The sequence below is a fragment of the Lynx canadensis genome, chromosome A2 (assembly GCF_007474595.2).
Source record: "Lynx canadensis isolate LIC74 chromosome A2, mLynCan4.pri.v2, whole genome shotgun sequence".
NCBI lineage: Eukaryota > Metazoa > Chordata > Mammalia > Carnivora > Felidae > Lynx > Lynx canadensis.
Genome location: NC_044304.2, coordinates 116954925 through 116975934, shown reverse-complemented (window position 1 = coordinate 116975934; position 21010 = coordinate 116954925).

Sequence of the window (21010 nt, the reverse complement as noted above, 5' to 3'; positions counted from 1 at the left end):
CAGGAGGATCTGGCCTCAGTAATGGGGGATAATTAGACCTAGATTGAGCATTGCTCTGGATTTACTCAATAAATCATAAAAGCAAGACTCAAAAGGATCAAGTTGTTTCCAAGTAACTTAATTGCATTCCCAGAATTGTTCAAGAACTTGTGAGAATAAAAAATGTCCTCTGCCCAAGAAGGTAAAATTTATAATGTCTGGCATCCAATAAAAAACTACCAGGTATGCAAAAAGCAGAAAAACTCTATCCATAATGAAGAGGATAATCAATCAATGGAAACTGACAGAGAACTAGCAAAGATTTTAGAAATAGCAGATAAGGACATTAAAAGTTATAATAACTGTATTTCAGATGTTCCAATGCAGTGGCTAGAAGGGATATACTAATATCAGGAAAAAAAATAGAGTATAAGACAAAAACTTGCTAGAAACAAATAGTGGCATTCTATAATGATAAAAGGGTCAATTATCCAGAATATGAAACAATTTATACATATATTCACCTAATACCAAAGCCTGAAAATATGCGAAGCAAAAACTGGCAGAATTGAAGATAGAAATAAACAATTCAATAATAATAGTAGGAGATGTCAATACCCCACTCTCAATCAATAATGGATAAAACAACTAGACAAAATTAGCAAGTAAATAAAAGATTAGAACAACACTAGTAACCAACATGACCCAACATATTATATAGAACAATCCACCCAACAACAGCAAAATATGCATTCATTTTAAATGTACATGTAACATTTACCAAGATAGCCCATAATGTAAGCAATAAAACAGGTTTTAATAAATTTTAAAGATTTTTAGTTATATAAATTTTTTTCTCTGAGCACAATAAAATTACATTAGAAATCATAAGAGAAATCTATCAGAGACATCCTCAAATATTTGCAAATCAAATAACACACTTCTAAGTAAACCATGAGTGATAAAATAAATCAAAACAGAATTTACAAAGTTTTTCCAACTGAATGCAAATAAAAATACAACATATCAGAATTTGTGGGAAGCAGCTGAAGCAGCACTTACAGGAAAATGTGTAACATACATGCCAAAGTAGCAAAGATAAGAAGTCTCCCATCAATTACCTTAGCTTCTACTTTAAGAAACGAAAAAAGGAAGAGCAAATTAAATCAAAGTAATCAGAACAAAGGAAATAATTAAGGTCAAAGTGGAAATCAATAAAGAATAATAAAGAAAATCAATTAAAAAAAACCTGGTTCTTTGGGAAGATCAATAAAGCTGTTAAAAGTCTAGCCAGACTGATAAATTACCAATATCAGGAATGAGAAAGGTGACAGTATTACAGGCTCTACAGATATTAAACTGATAAGTAAATATAATTAACACCAACAAACATATAAACTTGAGAACTTAGCTAAAATGGGGAAATTCTTTGAGAGACACAAAATATCAAGCCTTACTCAAGAAAACAAAATAGGTAAATTGAATGAGCCATATCTATTAAAGAAATTAAGTTTGTAGTTAAAATTGTTTTCACAAAGAGAACTCCAGGCCCAGATGATGTCATTGGTGAATTCCACAAAACTTTTAAGGGAGAAATAATACCAATTCTATGGAAACTCTCCCAATAGATTCAAGATGATGGAATATTTCTCCACTTATTCTATGATTTCAGCATTACACTGATACCAAAATTGGGCAATGATATTATAAGAAAAAAACATTCACAGAAAACAAAGGTCCTTACAAAGTTATTGTGAGATCCAATGAGAAAATCAATCCTCAAATTCTCTCTATTCTACATTCTAATTATCATGTAAGTCCCTTCTTCCCACTTTTATGAACTTTCAGGCCCCCAACCTGTTTTGGATGACTACCCAAACCTTACTGTTTTCCTTTTTACCTTTAATCCCCCAAATCTCCATACTATAAATGGATGGATCTTCTGAAATTGTAAATCTTGACCTCAATTGCCCTCTTTTCCCCAGGTTAGAGCCTTAACTCATTGACAAGTTTTTGTATGACTCTTCATGATCTGATCTGTTGGTCCCTAGGTTCATTTCTTGTCTCTCCCTTTCTTCATGTTTCTCTCCATGATCCAGTCACTCTGACCTGCTTGCTTTTCCCCAAAACAAAAGTCATGTGCTTGTTCTTGCCTCTGGTCTCTGATACCTACTGATACCTCTTTTTGGAATGTTTTCTCTACCCTGCCCATCTCTGTCTCATCTTCTTCTGGTTAACTACAAATACTATTTTAAGAGAGATGTCAATTCTTCCATGAAACCTTTCCTGACTCTCCCCATCCACCCAACTCTGGGTCAGGTGCCCTCCTAATGCTCTCACAGATCATTTGGCTACCACTGCTGCAGCATTTTATAATCATAACTGTCTATTTATTTTCTCACTAGGTTCTCACCTCTTCATGAGCAAGGATCATGCGTTGCTTACTGTGGTTCTCTCAACACACAGATGATTCTGTGAGATAGAAAGGATGCTCAACAAGTATTTGTTAACTGGACAATGAGTTCCATTTATTAAATGCTTACAATGTTCCAGGCACTGTGCTAGGGACTTTATGGACATTATTATTATTATTTTTTTAGCACATCCATCCAAGGGTTACTATTCTAATATCCACTATACAGAAGAGGAACTGAGGTACAGAAAATGCTATGACTTATTTGACATCACAACAGATAGAGTGTATAGCCAGAATTCAAGCTCAAGTCAATGGGTTTCTAGAATCTATGCTACTAACCACAACAATTTACACATGAATTAATGAATCATTGAATGAATGAATGAATGAATGAATGAATGAATTCAACATCTATTTACTAAGTACCAACCATATGTCAAGATCTGTTGTAGGTGCTGATACTGTAGTAAAGTACACAGAACCAAATTCATGCCTTCAAGGAGCTTAGGTTCTAGATGAGAAGACGGTAAACAAAATACATAAATAATCTGATGTATTATGGATGGAACAAAGACAAGAAAGGGATTGAGAGTGGCCTAATTTGAAATAGAGTGGTTTCAGGACAGGCATCACTGAGAAAATGACCCAAAGGTGAATATGAATGAAGGCTTTTCTAACACTTCATAATGGTTTGCAAATAAAGATTTTCAGATAAATAATAGTGTTTTTAGTGTATATGTCCCACATAAAGACCATATTTATACTAATAAATAATTTGTCGTATATTTTTATTTGTTAAATTTGGCAACCCTGCACTCATGGCAAAGCTCACCTCCAGGTCATACTTGGAGGAACTGCTTTTCATAACTAATTGTGGATCTATAGGATCTGTGTTTTTCTGAGAATTCTGAAATATGAGTTTGTAGGGCATTGGTGTATTAGCATGCAGCTTTAGTAGAGTTCTCCTTGGCAGTTCCACATAGATGTCTCCCAGAAGCAAGAAATATCATTTTGTAGATCTTGACAGATGGGTCTTGCCCATGAGGGAGGGCAGTGAGGACAATTCCTAACAACTGGCATATCAACAGACTCCAAAAGAGAGCTATTAAAAATAAGATTGTGTTAGCACTGATTTATGCTGAACAAAATAAGCAAAACAAGAAACCCATTAGAAGGAAGATATAAGACATTTAACATTTGAGGACTTTGAAAGGCAGAAGAATGGTGCATAATTAGTTCTTATTTTTTCTAGGTTATAAAATTCTGCTTTTCAAGGAGGAGCTAATAATATAATGGAAAATGTTATCTAAACTTGGGCAGAGTCTGACACGGGTATGACTGAGTTTCCTCTTACGTGCTGTAAACTATACAACTATGGAGCAAACTCCAAATCAAGAACCCTTAGAACAAGTGCAGCCCCTAATAATATGTCTTTCAAATTGCCTTTCCTCAACTTCAGTCTCCATAGGCTCTTACCTGGCACGTCCTTCATGTGACAAGCTTAAATGTCATTTCCTCAGCAAGTATACCTGCACCTCTAGGACTCCATTACATCTCCATGTTATCTGTCCTTTCTCATAACACTTATCTCACTGATAATTAGTTGTGCAGTCCATCTTCCCCACTAGCCTGGGGCCATGCATTCATTATATCCATTACCATCTCTTCAACACCCAGTGGTTTGGGTCAGTAGATGGTGTTCAGTAAATATGAATTGACTTGGTTAAAAGCTTTCAAGGGGTTGGCAGCCTCACCAAGCTGAGCTTATTATAGAATCTGGTCTAACTTTGAATGAAATTAGACTCAGCAGAGTCCAGAAGAATGGTAAGGTGCAATTCTTTAAGAAAGAAGTTTGTATAGCATTGCTTTTCTAAGTGAGAAATTAATAAGCACTATTCGTTTAAAAAAGGTGAAACCTCAGGACTCAGCTGTTTATGTTCTAAGATGAAAGGAATAAAGGGAGCTAATGTATGCATGGTGTTCTAGACTCTTCTTTCGTAGGTGGTAAGCTGAGTACCTATTATAGGATAACAAGGAAATTATGATCAACAGATATACCAGTTGACCCCACTTTCATAAGCATCCACTTGTTTGGGTAACATACACACCTGATGATAGGATTTGATAACTTCTCACATCACTTTCATTTCTAGTGTTCTATGTCTCCGTGAAGGTAATCCAGACTAAAGAAGTATTATGTCCATAGGAATAATATACTCAAAGTTAGCCTACGGTTTCTCAATCTTCACACTATTGGTATTTGTGCAGGATAGTTTTTTTTTATTATTATTATTTTGGAGAGAGTGCTACCCTGTGCATTTTAGAATGTTAAGTAGCATACCTGAACTCTAGCCATTAGATGCCAGCCGCACCACCTCCCCAAGGTATGACAACTTAAAATGTCTTTAAACATTTCCAGATGTCCCTAGGAGTAACATCAATCTCAGCTGAGAACCACTGAGCTAATCTTTACTGAGTCCTTAAAACATTCCATCCCTCTACTAAGTGCCCATAAGAGATATCTTCTCATTTAATCCTTCAAAAAATTACTGTGAGATAGGAATAATTAGTATACCCATTCTACAGATGGGGAAAAGTTTGATGACTGCTTAGGCTTGTCATCTCTTATCTGTACTTCAAATGGTTGTGGGGAGAAAGGGGTAAATTAGGATTTGGTGGGGGAAAGCAAAGTAGATACTGAGCATTCACTAATGTGAAGGCTTTCTAACTACTTTCCAACAAAGGCCAGCTCGGGACAGCTAAGAATTCCTTATGGGCCTTCATTAAGGGGGTAACCCTAGGGCAATCAGAGCTAGTCTGTCTTCATTTTCTATCTGTGAGCTTGCCAGCTGTCAGCGGGCTACGTTCTTAAGTAAACAAGAAAGATATGAACAGGAAGATGAAAGCCAAAATTAAATGATTATTGTTATTATTTGTTCTCTAACATTTAGAAATAGTGAATCCATACAAAGTTAGTCTATTGCCCGTGTGTCAGATTTCAACCTGGGGTGCCAGCCTTAAAATCTGATGCCAAATGTCTGATCCCAATGATCCCTGGCCCACCCCAGCCCTCCACGTCTGGAAGAGCTAGAAGAACTCGGGGCAAGGCTACAGGAGGGCTCTGTGTGTGGTAAAGTTGTTTTACGAGCCATCTCCATCCTGTCTCAGCAAGAGAAAAGAAATCCCACCGACAGTGGAGGCAGCTCCTGACATCCCCTGTGAGGCCAGAGAGAAGGGACAAGACTCCTCCAGGCTGGGCTGATGGAAAATACCTCAACTACCAGGACAGTTAGTTTCTCAGCCAGATGGTTAATTAAAAGCCCTCCCTGTGGGATGTGGCCCTGGCTGGAAATCTTCTCCAGAGGAAAACATGAGAGGTTTCCTTACAGCAAACTCACAGGCCAAGTTACCAGCTCTAAACTTCCCCACCCAAAACCAGGGCTCCACATCTATGGGACCTACTAGGTCTGTAACTCAGGAGAAATGTTCACATATACACCATGAGGCACATGTAAAAATGTCTATAGCAGCACTTCTAACAGTTAGAATGGTACTTGGATGCAAGCCCAAATGTCTATCACTGGGAAAGAGGATGGCCAGCCTGTGGGATATTCACACAAGAGAACACGATACAGCATTCAGAATGAAAGCAGCAGCCTTTCACTTCCAAATATGGTGGAATACAGGAACCAGGTTTACCCTTCTGCCTAAAACAAACAACCACCCCCACACACATGCACACACACATGCGCACACACATGCACACCAATAATAACAACAAAGCAGACAAAATATGTAAAACCAGCAGTTTTTAAGACCCTGGAAATCTGGCAACGAAGGACAATGATTTCCAAGAGACAAAAAAACAAATGGGATATGACCTACAATTACCTGCAATTACTGACTTAAGAGGATTTTCAGGCCAAGCACAGGAAAGGCATAATCAGGTCAGGCCAAGTTGGCTCTCTGATTTTCGTCCATAAAAACACAAGCTGTGTCCTATGGAGATGAGATGATATTGCCTGTAAACACTGACCAGTGAGGCATCTATATGTAAAATTCATTTGTAAGGAAAAGTGTAAAATACTTAGAATTAAAATAAATGAAGTCACTATATATTAATATTTGTGGGAATCAGGCAAAGTGATACTTAAAGGAAAAATTATAAATCTGAATACATTTATCATAAACCAAAAAGAAATGAAAATACACTAGGTAATTGTTCAACTAAAGAAAGCTAGAGAATAAGCTGCTGAATAAGCATAATGGAGGAAATAAAGATAACGGTAGAACCAATGAAATCAGCAGACTAAAAAAATTCAAATGATTAAAAATAAATGTTGAGTCTTTGAAGACACCAGTGTGTTTAGCAAAACTTACAGTAAAATTGATGACGAGAAAAGGGAAAAGCCCAAATAACAAAGTATGGAATGAAAGAGACAACCTCAAATATAGCAGAGATTTTTACAAATCTTACAAACATATTATTATGAACAACTATACTCCAATAAATTTTACAACCCAGATGCAAATGTAAATTTTCAGGAAAAATATAAAACGCTAAAATTGACCCTAAAGAAACAGAAAAGTTAAATAAATGATATCATTTACAAAGACTGACATAGTAATTATCTCCCTACCTCCTACAACCCTTCCCAAAGCATTTTTTTTTTAATTTTTTTTCAACGTTTATTTATTTTTGGGACAGAGAGAGAGCATGAACGGGGGAGGGGCAGAGAGAGAGGGAGACACAGAGTCGGAAACAGGCTCCAGGCTCTGAGCCATCAGCCCAGAGCCGACGCGGGGCTCGAACTCACGGACCGCGAGATCGTGACCTGAGCTGAAGTCGGACGCTTAACCGACTGCGCCACCCAGGCGCCCCACCCAAAGCATTTTTTATTGAAGAGGCTTCCCAAATTTTCAAGGAACAGATAAGACAAAAGACATTCTAGAGAAAAAATGTATCCAATGAATTTTTTCACGGTTAGTACAACCCTGATATCAAAATAGATATGAACAACACAAGAAGAGGTGGAAAGGGTTTTCTTAAATAAGTAAATTTAATAATAAAAAAAACTAAAATAATATTCCCAATATTAATACAGCTAGTAATTGATACTTTGATAACCTAAAAATCAAGATTTCTACTTTAAGGAAGAGCATCATAGATAAAATTAACAAATTGAAGACATTAACAATATGTAAAACTCACAAATGATTAATATCTACAGCAAATAAAGAACTCTTTAAAATCAACAACAAAAATACCAAGGTTATCTAGTTACCATGGCTGCAAAACAAATTACCCTCAAATTTATTGGCTTCAAATAATGCATTTGTTTTGTTCAGGGATTTGCAATTTGGGGAGGGCTGACTGGGGACAGCTTACCTCTGTTCCACTCACTTTTAGCTACAGCAATTTGAAGGCTGGGTATAGGAACCATATAAGGAGGGTAATCTATAGCCCCATAGGCCAAATGCCATTTTTCTTCATCTCACGAACTAAGAATGGCTTAAATATTTACTATTTGGCTCTTCAAGAAAATGTTTGCTGACCCTTATCCTAAAGGCTCACTCAATCACATGTATCACAATTGATGATGGCAAGCAGCTGAATTCTAAGCTGGAGATGTAGACAAAAACATCTAACACTGTTTTGTCGTGCAATCTGGCTTCCTTACAATATGGTAGGTGGGTTTCAAGGGCAAAAAGAGAAGAAAGAGAAAGAGAGATAGAGAGAGAAACAGAGAGAAGTTTTATTGCTTTTTATGACCTAACCTCAAAAGTAATGCAGTAATCTTTTACCACATTCTATTAATTGAGGTAGCTCCAAAGTCCTACCTAGATTCAAGGAAGGGGAATGAGACTCCTCATCTTGATGGGAAATGCCAAAACTCTGGAAGTGAATGTGGAATGGAAAATATTACTATGGCCATTTATGGAAAATACAGTCTTCTATAAAAGAAAATCTAAAAGAAAGGTGCAAAGAATGTGAGTAGGCATAACAGGTACGCCTAGATGCCTAGTAAGCATATAAGGAAATGCTCAATAAACAGAGAAAGTCATACTAGAATAAGGAAGTCTCATTAATATCTACTAGATTGGGAAAATAAAAAAATAATATTGGATAATATGAAGCACCATCAGAGTTGGGGAAGAAACAGTAAACTTCGCGTCTTTATAGTAAATTGTACAATTTACTAGAAAGCAGTATGGAATAATTTGAAGTGTATATAGATGTCTATAATCTGGCATCTCCACTCTCAGTGTATATATAATTGAAATACTCTCATAGGAGTACCCAAGGAGAGTGTCCCTTATAACATTGTTTATACTAGAAAAAGAAAAAGGAATATGGAAACAGCTAAATTCCTATCAATAGAGGAATGAATAAACAAAATGAAATATATGCAAATCATAAAATTCTATCCAGTACCTTGATATAAATAGATCTCAAAAATATAGTGAGTGAGGAAAGTAGGAAATGGAGAGACAGGTACAACACAGGGAAGGGGACCCACACGGGGATGGGCAAGAATGTAGGAATCAGGGAGAAAAGTTTCAAAAATTAAATTTATTTTTCTAGAAAAAAAATGGATCCCTTGGGAAGCTTAGAAAAAAATAGTTTTCTTGGGCCTTGCTCCTGGAAATGCTGGTTTGATGGGCCTAAGGTAGAACCTAAGAATCTATATATATTTTTTACAACTGTATCTAGATGAGTCCCAAGATCAGATGAGTTTTGAAGACATAGTAATTTAATATATTTGGAGTTGCAAGTAAGTTTCAGTTTATATTCCTGGTTTCCAAGCAATAGAAACTGACTCAAGCTGACAAAAGCAAAGGTGGTATTTACTGGAAGGATGTCAGGGAATTCAGAGAATTGTCAGGAAGGATGGAGAGCCTGGCTGGGAAAGAGCAAGAACCCCACAACCCCAGGTCTGGATGGCAACAGCTGGAACGAATGGAGACAGGTTGTGTCCCATTCTTTTTAATGTTTTGCTTACAAAGCAATTTGAATTTTGGGGAGCAAGCAACTAATTGGCCTAGAAAGTCATCTAAATCAATAGTCCCATCAGTTTGCGTGTGGTAAGAAAAGGTAATTCCCAAACATAACCCAGGGTGTTGTTACAAAAAGAAGATAAAATGTGTGGTGGGCAGTTACAAAGCATTAATTTCCCACTAGGTCTGGGCAGAGAGGAAAGAATCAGAAGAAGTAAATGGAAAAACAAGAGATCTTGGAGTTAGATAAGATCTGGGTTCAAATTCCGGTTATGCCTCATCTGTCTTACCATGGGCAGGTTCCTTAACCACTCTGATATATAACCTCCTCTCAGGGCTGTGCTGTCACATGAAAAATGCCTGGGATAGCTGGTCCTTTCTTTGCCATCACTGACATCAGGGTAAATGGTCCAATATGCTCATACAAATGGGCTGGAGATGGTGGCATCATGGAAAGGTTCGTGCACATGAGCTTTCATCATTAGGAAAGTAACGGTGTTTGAGACTGAGTGTCTCTTCACAGGCCACTTCTAGGGTTAATATTCTGAGACTATCTGAGCCTCTTCTTGAGGTAGTTGGAACCTCACATATGAACTGGTAAACATCTCAAACCTTTGGAACCTCCGGTTGTTGTTGTCGTCGTCGTCATCATCATCATCATCATCATCTCAGGACTCATGGGTATTCTCCAGGCTTTTCTTTGGCCAGCATATTTATGTTTGATGAACAATTTGTACACATTAAAAGAAGATAAAGAGTTTTCCCTCCTTAAATTCATTTGTTTAAAATGGAGAGCTTAAAAGAAAGATTAAACCTAGCAATGTGATCATCTATAACCAGTGCTCCCAGATACCTGCTGTCCCCGTTAGCCTTGCCAGCTGCTACTGCGCCTCCTCAATCCTATGGTGTCTGTCTCCATGAGGCTTGTGATAACAGACATATGTAAACAATGAACTCCACTCAGGGCAGAGGTTAAGCCAGTCAGTTGAATCCCCTTGGAAGGCAGTGTTCTCAAGAGTTCTGTTGCTCCTGACTTTAAATATGGGTGGCCTCCAAAGTTAACAAAAGGTCAGCAGCTTAATCCGCCATGAAAACCAGATTCCTGGTCCTCCTGGTGTTATCTCATCCTCCCTTATCCCAAACAGGCACTAGCTACAGCACCCATTTACCATGTTGTCAGGTTTTTTAATATCCCTTGAAAAGTTATAGATGGCATCCACCCACGGAGATACTCAGATGGTGGTAGAGAGGAACTGTGGGGAGTTTATGAGACTGCGAGGTGTCAAGAATAAGGAAGTTCTGGAAAGATATCAGGAATGGCATATACATAAGGAGAAATCCAAAGAGGTTTACAGGTAAAGGTACAAAGACTCAGTCATAAATGAGAAACTAGGGTACAGAAAAGAGGTCAGAAGGACTTAGAACAATGACATTTTCTTGAGATTTTTGGTACAAATATATTTGGGTTACACTTGGATTTTATAACAAGTTTTAATTTCTGTAAAATTTTTCAAAAGTAATTTTCTCCAATTGAATTCCCCCAAAAAATTACTTCTGAGAGAACCTACTCATTTCCGGGATTTATCCAGGGGGATAGTTTGAATAAAATGACACAATGAGTATGTTAAACCAACATATATAATCAGTGTCACTTTTGCGGCACCTGTGGGGCTCAGTTGGTTGAACATCTGACTCTTGATTTAGGCTCAGGTCATGATCTCATTGTTTGTGGGTTCAAGCCCCACATCAGACTTCTCTCTCTCTCTCTCTCTCAAAATAAGTAAATGTAAAAAAAAGTGTCAGATTTTTGGGACCTCAGAGCTTCCTTTTCCTTTCATCACTCTACTTCATTCTACTTGACTGTGCAACACCTAAAATGAGAATTTTTTTTTAATGTTTATTTTTGAGAGAGAGAGACAGACAGAGACAGAGAGAGAGAGACAGGACGTGAGTGGAGGAGGGTCAGAGAGAGAGGGAGACACAGAATCAGAAGCAGGCTCCAGGCTCAGAGCTGTCAGCACAGAGCCTGCTGCGAGACTCAAACCCACAAACCGTGAGATCATGACCGGAGCTGAAGTCAGATGCTTAACCAACTGAGCCACCCAGGTGCTCCGAGAATTTTTAATATAATAGAAATTATGGGCTATATATACATATACACAATAGAATACCATGTAGCTATGAAAAATTACATTGTAGAGCCATATCTTTTAAAGTATGGTTTGAGAAAGAACAGTATAAAAATCAGCTAGCATTGCTTATTAAAATCATAGATTCCTGGATACTATTCCAGACCTATTGGTTCAGGGTCTCTGCAGAAGAATTGAGAACAGGCAGGTGAACATCCTCTCCAGGTGATTCATAGGCATCGTAAAGGTTTAGAGTCTTTGTGGTCAAAAAATATGTCATGTTTTAAGAAAATCTTTTTATATAATATGTGTAGCATAACTCCAATTCTGTAAAACAGGAAAATGCATAAAAATGCTCAGAATATACACTAGAAAGCAGAATGATACACACCAAATATGAGCTGCTGTTACCTCTGGGGTATAGGATAATAAATGATTTTTATTTTCTTTCTATATTTTGGCTCTGAAATTTTTATAATGAAAATATATACTATTGTAATATTAGAGAAAATCTCAATTTTCCTGAAAATATTGGTATTTGAACGGATTCTGAGAAAGACCTTACTGATAGTGGCTTGTTGTAAAACAAGAATAAACAAAGAGTCAGGAAGATGGTAACCTGACGAGGATGGAACACAGGAAAAAGTGTCCTCTTGAGGCAAGAGCCAGGGCAGGGGAGGGGTGGGGATGGGGGGTGGGCTGGACAGGAAAGACAGACTTCGACCCCATGAAATGCATGTTGGATAAGTACTTGAGACTGCAGTTTTTTAAAGCCTTTAATGTTTGGGAAAAAATGTTTAAACATCTCACAGGGAAAAGGTTGAACCACAAACTACAGACCCCATTCTCTGTTGTTGTTTTATTTCCACTTAGAGCTGCTCAGGACATGCATGCATGAGAAAATGTTTTGTAGCAGTGCTGAAATTTGCGTGTGAGCACCATGGGAGACAGGGAGGCATCCTGTGCATGGCAGAGCTCCCTGAGGAGCAGCTCAGAGACTCGTCTGAAGGAGTGTGTTTGCGATGAGGGGTGAAAGGTTATGTTTTCTGACAACTTCTTGGCAAGTTGCCGTTTCAATGAGAACATTGCCAGTGAATACAACTCAGAGAAAGGACAGTTTCTCTGATTCTTATTCCTAGAAGATAAAATGTACTACGGTGAGGAAATAAACGGCAGTGTTCGGTACATCACACCATGTCGCAAATGGTGCCTTATTTAATATTATATAGGTATGGCTAGTATCACATATCAAAGATTCCTTTGCGTGGCATTTAGAATTAGTAAATACATATTTTCCTATTCACTGTGCTAAGTATGGGGAGATGTTTGTTCCATCAGGGTTTATGTAGAAATGAAATGCTTTACGTTTATTAGGTCTCCTGTTCAGAAAACCAAAAGGATTTAAACACTCATATCTCATCAGTATCACCTTTTAGATCTTATCCCATCCCAAGATTAAAGAGCTCTATCTATGATTCTCTCCCCAACAGTCTGCAAAAACAAGCTGCAAGTGTATGTAATGCTTTGCACTTCAATGCATCTGTGGCAGCCGAAAATCAATAGAACAAATAAGCATTGGGTGCCACTGTTAAGTCGTTACACAAATATCTGTCTATTACAAGTTAATAGTGGAAACATATTTAAGGAAGTGAATTTATAGTTTTTAAGTTGCATTACACATCCCATTAATTTCCCAACACTATCTTGAAATAGAAAGTAAAGAAAGGAATTCAATTTTCCTATTTTGCTGGGAGAACACGTGAGATGTTGAGATGCTGGTAATCTGTGGCTATGGAGGATGTGGGGGGAAAAGATTGTATTCACTGCTGATTTAGTAGGCCTAGTGAAGGAAATGGTCAACTCAATTCAGGGGTGAGGGATGGGAGGTGAGGGAGGGAGCATCTAATTCAGTGAAGTCCAATCTAAGCAACTGTTTCTTAATTGGACTTGTGTCATGACCGTCAATACAAAGGCCATGTGGAGATTCAGACACTGGCTTGTTATTCAAGATGTTGAAACAATTGGTTGATTCAGTTATACAAGAAAATAAAAGGTCAATTCAATAAGAAGAAAATTACAAAAATCACTCGCCTTGTTTGAATACAGAAAGTAACCAGTTAATTGTCTGAAGTTTCAAACAGGGGTGAGGCATGATTCCTTATTGGAATGTATTTGATGCCTGTATTAATAAATCACTTATTCTCCAGGATAAATATTTCTTATTGAATAAATAAGCCCATACATAAAAGAGGCTCTAATGAGCTCTGATATTTTTTAAAAAATTTTTAACATTTATTTAGTTTTGAGAGAAAGAGAGCGGGGAAGGGGCAGAGAGAGAGAGGGAGACACAGAATCTGAAGCAGGATCCAGGCTCTGAGCCCGACACAGGGCTTGAACCAATGGAATGAACTGTGAGATCATGACCTGAGCTGAAGTCGGACACTTAACAGACTGAGCCACCCAGGCGCCCCTGAGCTCTGTTATTCTTGAGTATCAGGCCTGTGTCTTGAAATTCGGCATATTCTCTTCTCTTCCCTGTGTCCCACCCTGTAAGCAAGGAGGCCTGGACTCAGTTTCCACCATGGCTCCTTGTGGAAAAGCAAAAGAGGAGGGGACCCTGTGGATCATTTCCTGCTGTTTGTGGGTGTTTGCATCAACGTCAGAGAAGATTTAAGATGTAGCCTTCAGTGGTTCCATTCCAACACACGTAACTTTGAAGGCTGGAGAATGTGATCATGAGCCAGTAGCTAAGACATTCTGTTCATAAGGGGATAATAACACTTAATGTGGTAGCCCCTTCAGCAAAATTGTTTGTCTCCTCAGAGCCTCAATTTCCTTCTTTATAAAATGAGGATAATAAGAATATTCACCCTACAGGGTCCCAGGCCAAGCACTGTACCAAGTGCTTTACATATATTACCTGACAACAATCTCCTGACACAAGTGCAATTATATTCTCATTTTGTAGATGAGGAGTCTGAGACACAGAGACATTTAGTAATCTGCCCAAGGTCATACCCTGAGTAAGTGGTCGAGGCATGGAATGAACCAAATACTCAAGTCTGTGCTTTTTAAAATTATGAACTCTGGGGTCAGTTTGAGGCCCATCAGTAGATGACAGCTCATTTTTTTTTTTAACGTTTATTTTTGAGAGAGAGAGAGAGAGAGAGAGAGAGAGGGAGAGAGAGAGCACAAGTGGGAGAGGGGCAGAGAGAGAGGGAGACATAGAATCTGAAGCAGGCTCCAGGCTCTGAGCTGTCAGCACAGACCCCGACACAGGGCTCGAACCCACGGACTGGACTGTGAGATCATGACCTGATCTTACTTAACCAACTAAGCCACCCAGGAGCCCCTCAAGTCTGTGCTTTTAACCCCCACACTGTACTTCCTCTTCTTTATACACATGTCAAATGGCAATCTAGCTTTTATATCATATGTGAATGGCCTAAAGCAAGGGCCTGATAAGTCTCAAGGCTCCCAAGCACACATTTCGGTGGAGAGTGGCCTAAACAAACTTTTTCCCACATGGGCTGCTATCACTCACGCAGCACAGGTTGTCAGGAGGGTGAAACCTTAGGTCCTTTAGCTGCTGCCTGTTGACAGATGCTATGAAACAAGCCAGAAGGCAGCCATACGTGGTCTGGGCCTCTCTCAATAGAAGCCCCTGTTCCAATTGGCTGGTGTCAACCTAATAAACCATGGCTTACATGCACCAACCCCTTTCTTCATGGAGCATCAATACAGAGCAAAGCGAGAGAAGCACTCTTCTCCCACGTCTTTCCGAAGGAAACTTAAGATCTCTCCTCACTACTTTGTGAACTCCACCTTGGAGCTGGAGAAACTGGGGCCCAAGGCAACCAGGCCTCAGAGTGACAGCCTACCCTGCATTCCCAGGTTTGCTTCTAATTAATCACCTTCCTGTATGGAAGTTCTCCGGGCATATCCATTTCATGTGGCCTTGTGGAATTAGTCCTGCTGGATCAGTCCAATTATCATCTTGTAGAAAACTGCCAAAGCCACACAGCCCTAGGGTTGGAGGAGAGGGGAGGGCATAGCTTCTCTTTGAGACCCCACAACATCCCATCATCCCTTTTACATTGCCATCTCCACTTCCAGCAATGCCCCCTACTGCAGACCCCCAAAGACTGTCCTCCCGGGCAACATTCCTGTGACCTGAGTGACTCCTTCCTTATAGCAAAACATATCAATCTATCGTCCCATTTCCAGCCAATCTAATAAAGAAATTTATTCTGCTGTGACGATGATTTAATATGTGACATCAAGCAACCTACCAAAGTCTTTCATTTTTATGATGTATCTTTTTCCTTTAATGGCCCCTGAGTGCTTAGTAATATCCATATGTAAAAAGAAATCATCTCTTCAGCTGTTCTCATGTCCTAAAAGAATTCTCCCTAGAACCCTAATAGAAGGTTCCCAGTACTGCACATGGGAACAGAAATTGATGTCCTGTCTTCAGTTGGCATTATCTGGGAACTCGTGCCCTCTGAGTCAGTAAAAGTCCTCCTGAAGAGCATCTACAAATGGTTTACTGTATGATTAAGTGGGACTGATAGACTAATTGTTCTTAGGGTTGGTGTGTGTGTGTGTGTGTGTGTGTGTGTGCTTTCTTTGCAGGAAATCCATGTCCCTATGTGCTTATTTCTTCTCCTTGTATAAACTCTGCACACTTGTTAACATTTTAAAATACATATATTATAAGCAAGACTTTCCAGAATGACATCTCTGGGACCAGAGGCATAATTCAACTTTAGGTTGTGTCCACACAGGCACAGGGAAATGGTGAGTTGAAATACTTGTTGAGATAATTCAGGTAAAATGGCCCTTTTCTGCCACTAAGAGAAGAGCACTTTTCTAAGGGCAGACTTTTCAGGATTGGCTGTTCATCTTGATTCTGTTCTTCTCATGGAGGTGCAGGCATTGGGCAGGAACGGGGAAAACCGTTTCGTCTCATTCCTGGAACTGGGACCACATTCAGTTCAAGGCCCACGAAGGCTTCATTTGTGAGTTTTAAACCATTCCAAATCTTCACCTTGGTCTGGTAATTAGATAAACCGAGACAAATGAGCCAATTGGCCCCACGGTACTTGAGTCACAATGACTCTGGAACAAATGCTTCCTCTCTCCATAATAACCACGTGCCAGATCGGAGAGACATCCATTTCCATGTGCTGTCTTTCCCGGGCCCAGGTGATTGAATTCCTACCCCATTTGCAGCATAAATGTGCTATCACCGGCCATTTCAAAGCAGAAACGATGCCTTAAGTTTGGTATAGCCTGGGTGAGAGCCTGCCTCATTCAGGGATGATAGCTCCTTTTACAAGCTTTATGATTGGCATAATCATTCTTTCAAATGGATCCCTGGAGGTTTCTGCCTTCCTCAGCTGCTGTGCGTTTTCTCTGATGGGTTTTGAAAATAAACAACAGAAAGTTCCCGAAGTCAAGGAGTACTTAAATGTTGGCATCACTGTCAAGATGAGTCAAGTATCCTAGGAACAGAGAGTGGAAGGGTGGCGCCTGGGGCTGGGGGCACTGGGGAGTTAGGGTTTAATGGGTACAGGGTTTCAGCTGGGGAAGATGAAAAGAAGTTCTGGAGATGGACAGCGGTGGTGCTCGTACAACAGTGTGAATGTACTTAATGCCACTGAACTCAACACTTAAAAGTGGTTAAAATGGTAAATGTTACGGCATGAATATTTTATCACACACACACACACATTTTTTATTAAAGGGTGAAGACCACATTCAACATGGGTCAACATTTCATGAGACAGTTTCTCTCAGGAAATATTTCTTGAGATTCCCCTCCCCCCTGTTTTGTTTTGTTTTGTTTTGTTTTTGATACTGTCTCCCTCAAGGTCTGTTGTCACTGCCTTTGCATTCCATCGTTCAAAGATCAGGTCAAAGAGAGAGAGGCAGGATCCAGGCTACGTGGACTCAAACTGAAAACAAGAATGGCTTTCCCCATTGATGTCTACTTAAACAGGACAAGGATTATGCCTGTGGAGTCGGTCTTCACTCAGAGCACTGGAAATTTAGAGCTTCTAGCTCTTTTGAAATGTGCATGAAGAATTGGGAATTCCTCCTGGGCTTGACAGGCACTTAGTGAGACCCGCAAATCTTCTTCCCATAACCCCTGTGGCTAAGTCTTGCTGGGCACTTTCTCAGACCATCAGATTATTGCCTGGTGTCTAACACAGTGTGACTTTGTTAAGAGACATTGTTCTACATTTAACTAAAACCAAAAAATGTTCACCAAAGAAATGCATTTCTTCCCAGGTAATTTATAAGATTTTGTTTCTTTTGTAGGGGTGTGGTTGTTCTGTTGGTTTGTTGCCTTTTAGTTATTTGCATATCAAACCATGCATCAGGGTATTTTAACAAAGAGAGGGAACTAAACAGAGTAAAATGAGGGTCTCTACAAAGATCTTCATAAATACCTTAGAATGTTCCTTAAAACAAATTCCTCGCTTAAAAAAAATGCAATTACATTTCTTGCAACCCCTGAGGAATTTTGCTTAAGTGCAGTACAGTTGCTCCAAATGGAAAAGAAAGGGAAAATCGAGTGGAGACGCTAAACCCCCAGCAGAATAAAGATCAGTGTTAATGCGTTCTCACACCTTCTGCTCTGCCATTATTTCCACAGTTAAGTAGTTACCCAACAGCAGCGCTGACACCAGTACCTGTGCTCTTGCATCAAAATCTCACTTAATGAGACCAACTTGTGTGCGGCAACTGCTGTTTTGAATCATTTCTGCAGACAAGATAAAGTCATTACGTAGAGTCATTGCATCTTTTTCAAATTATTAATTTGAAAAGCTAAAAATGGTCCCCAGCTGATTGGAAGCGCAAGCATTCAGAAAGATGCAACGGCTGTTGAAAGTTTTTGCCAAACCTTCTGAAAATAACACCCGAGTCTGGCTCTGAAAGATTCAGGATCTGGAGGAGAAATAAAACTTTACATAACTGACTGTGCGCGTGAAAAAAGACCCTTTGGTTGTGAGCACTAACGGTAGGTAGGTTAGTATTTCAAACTTTTAACTTTTAAAGGATCCCCTTGATCATTGAGCCACATTTGCAAGGTTTTTCCACTATGGTTTTACTCTTATCCTATTAACTTTTAAGATATTACCTCTATTTTATTAATTTGCCTGGGGGTATTCCCAACATATTTACATCCTCTCCTGTGCATCAGGAGTAAACAACAATTTACAGCCTCCGGGCTCCTGGGTGGCTCAGTGAGCTGAGCATCAGACTCTTGATTTCGGCTCAGGTCATGATCTCACGTAGATAGGTTCAAGCCCCATATCGGGTTCTGTGCTGACAGCCTGGAGTCTGCTTGGGATTCTCTGTCTCTCCCTCTCTCTCTGCTCCTCTCCCACTCATGCTCACGCATGCATGCTCTATCACTCTGTCTCTCACTCTCTCTCTCAAAAAATAAATAAACTTAAAAAAAAAATTACAGACGGGGTGCCTGAGTGGCTCAGTCGGTTGAGCGACCGACTTCAGCTCCGGTCATGGCCTCACAGCTCATGAGTTTGAGCCCCGCATCGGGATCTCTGCTGACAGCTTGGAGCCTGGAGCCTGCCTCGGATTTTCTGTCTCCCTCTCTCTCTGCCCCTCCCCCACTCACATTCTGTCTGTCTCTCTCAAAAATAAACATTAAAACAATTTAAAAAATTTTTACATCTTTCCCTGATTTGAACCTCAGAATTCTGACTTTAAGTCTCTATTTTCCATACCTGAGTCCCCAACATCCTTCCTCCACCATTCATACCCTCCACTCCCAAAACTAAAGTAACTAAGAGATATGAAGAAGACTCACAATGAAGAGGTGAGATGAGTCGAGTTAATAGCATATTAACTGGAACTTTAAATGAGAGAGACACCTTTAATAACTAAGTCCATCTTCCCATAAAAGCAAAGTCTGACAGTTTTGATGAGAAAAAATGTCATCTTGTTCATGAATGGTTTAGTATCTTACCTGCGTCTGAAATCTCTATGTGCTCAAAGGAAATAGATGGATTCTCTTTAAGGAAAGAAATGAGATGACAATTTAGATGGTGTCATTGACTGACCTCCAGGAGAGATCAAGAATTGATTACCAAACATCACTTGATAGGTACATAATGCATTGCCTGGAAAGAAAGAAAATCGAATAAAATATCCTAATAATGTCCTGAACTGGCCGAGAATGGAGAGGGGAAGGGAGCAGAGAGAGATACAGCCGACCTCACGTAAGAGTCTGTGTAGTCCTTTCAATTTTCACTAAACTACTTAGAAGATAAGAATATCAAGAGGTCTTAAAAAAAACAAAAAACACATTTTATTTCACACCTAATAAGAACAGCTGCAGTTATAGGAGACCAATTCAATACAATAAGATTGGCACTTCCTTTTAAAATCATTTTTGTCTAATTCCTGTATGTTGCATTATTATCTTTAGTCTCATTAACAGCTTTGATTGCTTTGATTCTGGACTATTTTAATATCAGATTCTCAATTCTATCTTCAGGTTCCTAACATCCACTCAGGCCTTTTGCGATTTTCTTTGTAATAAGACCTTGTTTTAAATCTGGAATTTCATAAAAGAGTACCCCAAAGGTCCATTGGGTGTAGCAGGCGACTTGCTGAGCTATTCCAAATGGAAAATTGATCCCATAGCACCAAAATATTTTTTGAGATTTTAAATTTTTTTTCTAGAGAAAAGGAAAGAAAAGGGAGAAGTAAAGGAGTGTGTGTGTGTGTGTGTGTGTGTGCACGCGTGCGCACGTGTGAGTATTGAGGAAGGAAATGTAGACAGGAAATCATTTTTCCATGTTCAGGATATATGTTCATCACATATTGATAATTAACTCTACTGCCCCAAATTTCTAGAAACTATACAATAGCGAGTCTGCATAAAACTTTCCATAAGTCATTGCATCTGAGTCAGCCTTGACTTTGGTTATCCAAAGTCTTACAAGATGAACTGAGAAAGGTTACTGTTTCTAAGGCTAAAAAAATTTAAATAAAGGACTTAAGTTAGAAGTTAGTAAGTAGCATGAAGCAGGTCATTGGCCACTGGAAGCTGAAGTAGTTGTCATTCCATCTCCTGGCTGAGCCAGCCTGTAACTCTCAGCCAGCCCTTTTAGGCTTCAGCCTGATTCCCAATCCATGAAGTGCTGTTTCCAAACTGCTGGTTTGAATTTTTGACTTCCTCATATCATCTCTGTCCTGAATAGTAGTAATTACGATTTGACACCCTCCTCCCCACTCCCTTTGTTCTTCAAGTCCACAGGGTGATTTAGACCTCTAATGATTTGCACTGATGTTTGGGAATGAAAACCACTTAGATTCAGTGATCCTTCCAGTTCTATTAGAATGTGACAATTCAAAAACCAAATGAACACATCAAAATATTTTCACACAGAGCACAACATAAAACATCCAAAGTCCAGAAGCATCCAGAATGCTCTAGTGCCTATAT